Raw genomic sequence first — 8643 nt, 5'->3', positions numbered from 1 at the left:
TATTCATTAGTCTGTCCATTGTTTTCAGTTCCTTATAATAACAGCAACCCTTTATTCTCTTTTTTATATTTATTTTCTTCATCTGTTTATTTTTCTCTCTTCTTTGTCCCTTTATTATATATTCTGCAAACCCCAACCAGGAATACTTATGTTGCTTGGAAGATTTCCAAAAATCTCGTTTTATACAAATGAAAGGTTAAGCTAGGTATAAAACCAGGTTTAAACTTACCATTTAAGAAATTGCCTGTACCAAGTCAGGAATATGACAGTTGTTATCAAATTGGTTTTTTTTTGCGTTTGGTCTTCTGATTTTGTCAATTTATTAGGGAATTCCCGTTTTGGATTCCTATCGGATGTTGGTATTTTGGGGATTTTACTTATCACGCGTGCGTATAAATAAGTTAAGATTATTGAATTATACTGATTTATTATCGCGAAAACACACACGTTGGGTACACACAATATATATTTTATCACAAACATTTTATCTACCCTGGTGGAGTAACAAGAACGGTAACCACCTGAACAACAGGTGCGGCGGCAGGTGCTGAAATAGAAAAAAAAACACATTAATATCTTATGTTCGCCGAAATAAAAAAAAAAACACATTAATATCTTATGTTCGCGTCTGGCGTACTAAATTATAATCCTGGTACCTTTGATAACTATTTGACAGTCTGTTACTATATAAGAACTAACTTTGTACTAATGTGGACTACAATGTACCTATTAGCATAAGCTTGTACTAGGATTGATGTTCAGATTATATGTTTTAGAATAGTACCCTTTATATTTGAAAACAACAAAGACAAACAGTTATTAAGTACGCATTCTGTATCATTGACTTTGCACTAAAATCAAATAACTACATTATTTAATCCATTTGCTCCTATTGAATTTCAAAAAACTTCCAAGACTTTTTTCTAAATGATACCACAAAACACTATAGTCAGTATAGTTGCTCCAGAACTCCTCAGACTCAGTTCATTTATGAATGGTAATTTTCTACCTTTTCATGTACGTTATTTAAAGAGATGTTCTTTAGTTTAATTGTTGGTGGTGTCATTCTCACAGCCAAATGTAAACAACATAAATGCTTGATCACTGTTTAATTTACTGCTATGTTAAAACGCAATAATGACTTTCAATACATGTGCAAGAGTTGTCTCCCATTTACCAGATCTACCTCCTTAACTAGCTATAAAAACAGGTTTAAACCACATTTGTTTAACATAAGAAAATACATATACTAAGTCAGGAATATGACACATTTTATCCATTCGATTCATGTTTTTGACCTTTTGACTTTGTCATTTGAATAGAAACTTCCCGTTTTGATTTTTCCTTGGAGTTCGGTATTATTGTGATTTACTTTATTATTCGTGCATATAAATAAGTCAAGATTGCAGATGAATATTGACTTATATTAGCATAAAACACACGTGGGGTACACACAATATATCTTTTAGCAAACACAATTTATCCACCTAGGGTAACAATAACGGTAACTCCAGGTGGAGCTGAAATAGAAAAATTAACACAAATATATGTTGCATTTTATTTGGAATACCATATAGCAGGTTTTATTGGCGTGTGCAAAATTTGCATTAAGTAACGTATACAAAATATTGTGTCGGTTATTTTTGTCGGATTCAAACTTTTATACGATACCATTGCATGTGAAAATTGGTGGAATTTATTTTGGCGGGATACTAACCCGCTTTAAAGTGAAATTCATGTCAAATTGTCTTAAAGTATTTAGATATATAATAACGCATTCATTTCCAATGTTTATTTTTCGTCTAATAATCTAATTTGGATGGAACGCGTCTTCTGATTGGCTGACGGTATTTTTTCCATCAGCTCGTAAACATAGTTTTGTCATGTGACCGTGACGTCGTCAACGTTTCGTCATGATTTACTCCAGTTTAAAATGGAATTAAGAATTAAATTATAAGCAATGACTGTAAAAAAATTTCTGTCTATTCGAAATACCATATAGAAATGCGGTATACACTTAAAAATAACCCGCTACGCTAAGAATCGACAAAATATGTTCCAACCTAGATCTATGTCCCCTCTCCCTTTTCACACGAAAAAATGTATTTGAGATTCATTACTCGTAACAAACACCGTCATACCTGACGTTTCGTCCCCGAGGGTATAAACAGCCCAGTAGTCAGAACATCGATGTTGACATGATGATCAATTATATGGTCATTTTTTTGGACTTTCTGTTTACAAATCTTTGAATTGTCGAAAAACTAAGGATTTTCTTATCCCAGGAAAAGATTAGCTTAGACGTATTTGGCACAACTTTTTGGCATTTCGGGTCCTCAATGCTCTTGAACTTTGTACTTGTTTGTCTTTATATGACATTTAAGGAGGGTGACCTAGGTTAAGAGAAATAACTCTTAAAATCATCACTATGTTTGTGTCAGCCATTTTCATAAATATATTCTAACCTTCTAGGACACATGGATTATTTCTAATCTGTTTCAGTTAAATGCTTAAAATACATTGATGAAACTTGACTTTTTCAAACGCATAACTGATTTAAAGAGTTATCTTCCTCAACTTAGGTATTCTCCCTTAAAGTAAAAAGTAGCCATTGCCATTAATAAAATAAAAGTTTTGAAAACCTCTTCAACACAATCATAGGTGACACAAGGTAACAGTCCAGTGGAAGACATATCAGTTAACTCGGACTCGTTATTCTTCCGACCAGTCTTTTGGTCTTACTCTTTCATGCAACGAGCTTTGCGGAGAAGCAGCAAGTTCCAAATTTTAAGTCTTTGGTTTGACATTGCCGGGGTTCGAACCCACAGCCTCCCGAACACGCTTCCGTGAGACCATCGAGGGGATTAAGACAATTGGAAATGGTATACATATAAATCTTCTACGAGGTAAGAAATGTCATATATATAAATCTTCCATGAGGTACAAAATGGTATACATACAAATCTTCCAAGAGGTAAGAAATGGTATACATATAAATCTTCCCCACGGTAAGAAATGGCATACATATAAGTCTTCCACGAGGTAAGAAATGGTATACATATAAATCTTCCAAGAGGTAAGAAATGGTATACATATAAATCTTCCACGAGGAAAGAAATGGTATTCATATAAACCTTCCACGAGGAAAGAAATGGTATACATATAAATCTTCCACGAGGTAAGAAATGGCAAACATATAAATCTTCCACGAGGTAAGAAATGGCATACATATAAATCTTCCATGAGGCACAAAACGGTTTACATATAAATCTTCCACGAGGAAAGAAATGGTATTCATATAAACCTTCCACGAGGAAAGAAATTGTATACATATAAATCTTCCACGAGGTAAGAAATGGCATACATATAAATCTTCCATGAGGCACGAAACGGTATACATATAAATCTTCCACTAGGTACGAATTAGTATAACATATAAATCTTCCATGAGGTACAACAAGGTTTTTGCCAGGATACAAAATGGGGGTACGAAATGGTTAGGGTACGAAATGACTTTAACTCAAGTTGAATACTTACCAGCTGCTACCGGCGGAGCTGGAGTTACAGCAGGTATTCCTCTCACTACAATAACAACATAATGAGTAAGTTCAAAGTTCTTAAATTTCTAATTTAGGGTCCCTGACGGGACATAATGACAACAATACACAATACATTCTCATTTATAACACATTATAATGGATACATATTCAAAAAGTCTTACATATTATTACTAAAATGTTATAATGATTAAGATTATAACAAAACGTTGACTGCTGTGCCCCTATGTTTTTGTTTACATTTCTACCTAGTACAGTGAAACCTGACTAAACCGAATCCTAAATTAACCTGTATAAACGAAAAATATTCGTTAGCACCGTCATATAGAATTATGTGCGTTGTGAACCTGACAAAACCGAACATCGGCCAAAACCTAACAAAATATCAAGTCCCGAAGAGGTTCGGTTTAAACAGGTTTCACTGTATGTCAGTTTGTTTTATTCACACATCGTTATCACCATAATGGAACAGTATGTGTCTGTCATACATGGGGGGATTTAGAACGTTTAATCGTTCATTTTCTATACCTGGAAATGCTTGCATGAAGTCGGAATTTATACGAACTTTCCGTGTAACATTTTTCTAGGAGTTCGGTATCTTTTTTTTAATTTTACTTCTTATTGCAATTATCATATCAAAGAAACATTAAACATAATGAAAGTTCTGGTATTACATTTTGCTGCGTGTTTTTTCGTACATGATAGATTCTCGTTTCCTCTTGACAAAATTTATATTTTTTTGAAAAACTAAGGATTTTCTTATCCCAGGAATAGATTATCTTAGCCGTATTTGGCACAACTTTTTGGAATTTCTGGTCCTCAATACTCTTCAACTTTATAACTTTTTGGCTTTATAACTTTTTTGATCTGAGTGTCACTGGTGAGTCTTATGTAGACATAATGTTCGTGTCGTATTAACTTATAATCCTGGTACCTTTGATAACTATAGTAATATTCATTTGCAGAAATCTTTTTGATTGCAATGTTTTGTATTTTGATGAATTCAGTTATTGTAGGCTAATACATATTGGAATTATTAAATTTAACTTCAATATCTAAATTAATTTGAAATTATTTATTAAATGTAAAATAAAAAAATTAAAGATTTAAATAAAATTGAACCACACACTTTATCGGAAAAAAATCATTTGATATATATAATTTGGACAGACACTAATTTTGATCGTCGAGAAGCTTAATATTTTCTTTAAAGAACATGATTAAAACGTTCAGATGATTTTTACAAAGTTATCTCCCTGTAGTGTTATATGCCACCTTAAAGTTATCTTGGTTACATTTCAGACATCAGTTGTACTTACATATCGCGGCTAAAAATAGCAGAGGCAACAAAGCTCCAATCAAACCCATTCCTCCTCCAATCATTGGTATAGCAGGTCCAGGTCCCCCGCCCGCACCCCCGCCGTTCACTAGTACAATTCGTCTTCTTCCTCCGTCACGATCTCGATCTCTAGGTCTAGGAACTGGTCGAGGTACAGGTACAGGTATAGGCAATAGCCTTGCATTTGCGGGGAGAACTTGGGGTAATCCTGGTGGTTGGAATGCACCTATTCCAGGTGGTGGTGGAAAAAACTGACAGCTAACATGGACCGGACCATGCTGTAATCCAATAACGACCGTTATGACAAGGATGGTCAGCTTAAAATACGCCATCTATAACATAGAAATACAAGGCCTTTTTTAATGAATTTTAAAATCAATACATTCAAAATAGATGAATACATCCATTATCTATAGAAAATTGGTTAACTTGACAAGTCTTGGCTAGGGGCGGATCCAGCCATTTTAAAAAGGGGGGGTTCATAGCCCAGGACAAAGGGGGGGGGGGTTCCAATTACATGTCCCCATTCAAATGCATTGATCGTCCAAAAAAAGGGGGGTTCCCCCCCCGAACCCCCCCCCCCCCTCTGGATCGGCGCCTGCTTGGCTAGCAAAGGAAAAACATACTGTTGATTCATCATTATTCATTTGGTACCATTTGTTTGTGGATTTCGTGGGTACAGGCAAACCACGAAATGAAATGTTCAACAAATGACAAATTTTCAATAGGCTTGTATGCAGACCTCGGCAAAGCCACAAATTAAATATCCACGAAAAAAAAGTTGTTTTTACCCACGAAAATTGGTACCCATGAAAATAAATAAACCCACATTATAGTTTTTATCAAAAGTGTCTGTTTGATAATATGATTGGACGGCAAACTAATTGTATCGGAATTGAATACTGTCATTTATTATATTTAGGTCGTACCTGGGGTAAAACGGATAAGCCTAGTTTAATTATTATAAAATTTTGACAAATTATCAACTTTGACCCAATCTAATTGAGTTTCCATTTACCAGAACAATTATATTTCTATAAATACTATTCATGTAAATTGAATATACATAAATTTATTGAAAATCATAATTTAAGAAATTATTCTGAAACTGAATGTTAACTTATGCATGTCTCTGCCCTGTTTTAGTCTGCACTTTAAAATTTATGTAAACTACTGTATACACTTATTGTCTACGTTTTTTTCTGGGGGAGAGGGGGAGCTGCAAGGAGGGTACAGAAAAATGACATCCAACAATAAGAAGTAGGTGTTCCCCTTACAGCATGAGAATTGTTTTGTTTCAATTAATTATATACTGTAATTAAAACTTGAACTTCAAAAAAAATAAAATTTAACCAAATAAGTAAAAAAAATGCACTTCAGAATTAAAAACAAAGTATATATGATAAAACTTTTACATAATTGGTATGAATCCTGTATTTTGCAGCATTTGTACTATTGAAGATATCCGACATATACAGGGTACAAATAAAGGCAACAGTAGTATACCGCTGTTCGAAATTCATAAATCTATAGAGAAAAAATATCCGAGTTACAAACTATACCGCTGTTCGAAATTCATAAATCTATAGAGAAAAAATATCCGAGTTACAAACTAAAACTGAGGGAAACGCATCAAATATAAGAGAACTACGACACAACAGAAATACAACATTAAAGTGTAACACACTTGTAACTAATATTTCACATACGTAACACATTGGAAAGGACAAGCATGGAGACTTTGAATATACCGAAATATAAAACACAAACAAAATAAAATCTCTTAAAACTAAAATGAAAGTTTAGTTATTTAAGTTATATTGACACGATTATATATAGAGTAAATGGATAATAAAAGTAAAATCGTTGTAGATGCGAAATAAGTTTTTAACTACAGGAACACAATGTTTTTTGTTTTTTTATTAAATAAACGAGGCAAATTCTATAGAAAAATATGATGGGTTAGATAATTGTAAATTGAAATATTTTCTTCCCACATTAACCACAAAACAGTTAAAAAGCATATTTAAAGAACCGTCGTTATAACTAAGTTTAGAAAGCTTTTATTTCTAAACATGTTAACCGTTATAAATATAACTGATAAATTTTATAGGAATTGTAATTCACAAGTTTATATCAATAAACCGTTATAAATATAACTGATAAATTTTATAGGAATTGTAATTCACAAGTTTATATCAATAAACCGTTATATACGGGCTTATTCGCTTTTTTTTTAGAAAATGAGAGTTTTGCATCTGTGATTTTTTTTTTTCCATTAAACATGTGTCAAATAAAGCGAACAGTCAGCTTCTTTTTAAAAAAGGGATGGACAAATTAACAATTCAGGTGCACCGGAAAGGTAATCTGTTTCTGCACCACATGTCGACAAATTAACACTTCTAAATAAAGGCAACAGTAGTATACCGCTGTTCAAAACTCATAAATCCATGGACAAAAAACAAAATCGGGGTAACAAACTAAAACCGAGGGAAACGCATTAAATATAAGAGGAGAACAACGACACAACACCGAAACGCAACACACACAGAAACGGACCAAGCATCAGACAAAACAATACGAGAATAACAAATATAACATGAAAACCAAATACATGAATTTGGGATAGACAAGTACCGTGCCACGTCTTATCTCAATATCTCAAAAATAAGAGAAAACACAAACGACTCAACGTTAAAATGCAACAATGAGCTTCTTTTTTATTTCGAACTTGTTTAATTTAGGGATACTATAACCTATGAACAAATTGCTATTACTTTTAGTATACGTTTAACAATAATATTTCTTTTAATTTTAAATTTGTATATGTGTTCTCAGCGAAATTACATCAAATTAAAGTCATAACGCAAAGAACAATATATGCTGTAAACCTACTTATTTTCGGGCATACTTTATTTTGCGTTTAACCCTTTCTTGTCCAATTTATTGAATAATATTCCCGATTTTCATATTTACTTGGTGTAGTTAAATAGTTGAGGATTCAATTTTTACATGTTCACGACGATTCATATTCGCGTTATATTCTACTTGCGAAATCCGCGATAAAGAATCGCTCGTGAAAATTAGTTAGTTTACAGTAGGTCCCTGCCATTTCCACTTATCAAGAGTAAAAAATAACAACCAACATAAAAATAGCTCATTTCTTTTTAAAAAAAGTCATTTCTCCTATAACCAGAACTATAAAATTAATTTGAATATAAATAGATAGTATTTAAAACAATGCATGTTAGCTTATTTTGGCATTTTTTTCATTTAATTTGAATAATAATTGTCTTTACTAAAATTCAACTGCTAAACATTTGAATTGCAAAGCAGATAATTTATTTTCTTTTTTTTTTTTTGGCATTTTATCATATAGTTAGTATAATAATTCTCTTTACTAATATTCAACTGCCAAACATTTGAATTGCAAAGCGGAGCATTGATTTACCTGTTATGTCGGCTGTTTCCCTGTCCACGTAAATATACATTCACGATACTTATATATGGTGTATTGAGGTAGATAAGCCTTCGGGATAAACATGAGACTAAGATGAAAACGGTGCTAATTAACACAACATCGTCTATGTAGACATCCATTCACATATTCCATTTGTTTTATGTGTTGAAGATTTTGATGGTGCCAGCTTAGTTACGGACTTTTCAATTTAAATTTTTATTTGAGTTTGATATTTTTGTAGATTTACCTTTCACATGCAGGCCTTTAGACGTCGATTAGTACTTTAC

At 32.7% G+C, this 8643-nt stretch overlaps 1 long non-coding RNA gene across 1 annotated transcript; it reads right to left on the bottom strand.

The window, feature by feature from the left end:
* Positions 1-407: 407 nt before the first annotated feature.
* Positions 408-8424, bottom strand: LOC143051001 (uncharacterized). The gene is made up of 4 exons (XR_012970536.1): positions 8348-8424; positions 4877-5228; positions 3538-3582; positions 408-547 (listed from the first exon to the last, which is right to left on the bottom strand). It is a non-coding gene; the product is annotated as an uncharacterized LOC143051001 (long non-coding RNA).
* Positions 8425-8643: the final 219 nt, after the last annotated feature.

Source organism: Mytilus galloprovincialis, chromosome 11 (assembly GCF_965363235.1).
Source record: "Mytilus galloprovincialis chromosome 11, xbMytGall1.hap1.1, whole genome shotgun sequence".
Classification (NCBI taxonomy): Eukaryota; Metazoa; Mollusca; class Bivalvia; order Mytilida; family Mytilidae; genus Mytilus; species Mytilus galloprovincialis.
The sequence above is the reverse complement of the archived record's forward strand: the minus strand, read 5'-3'. Positions and strand labels throughout refer to the sequence as shown.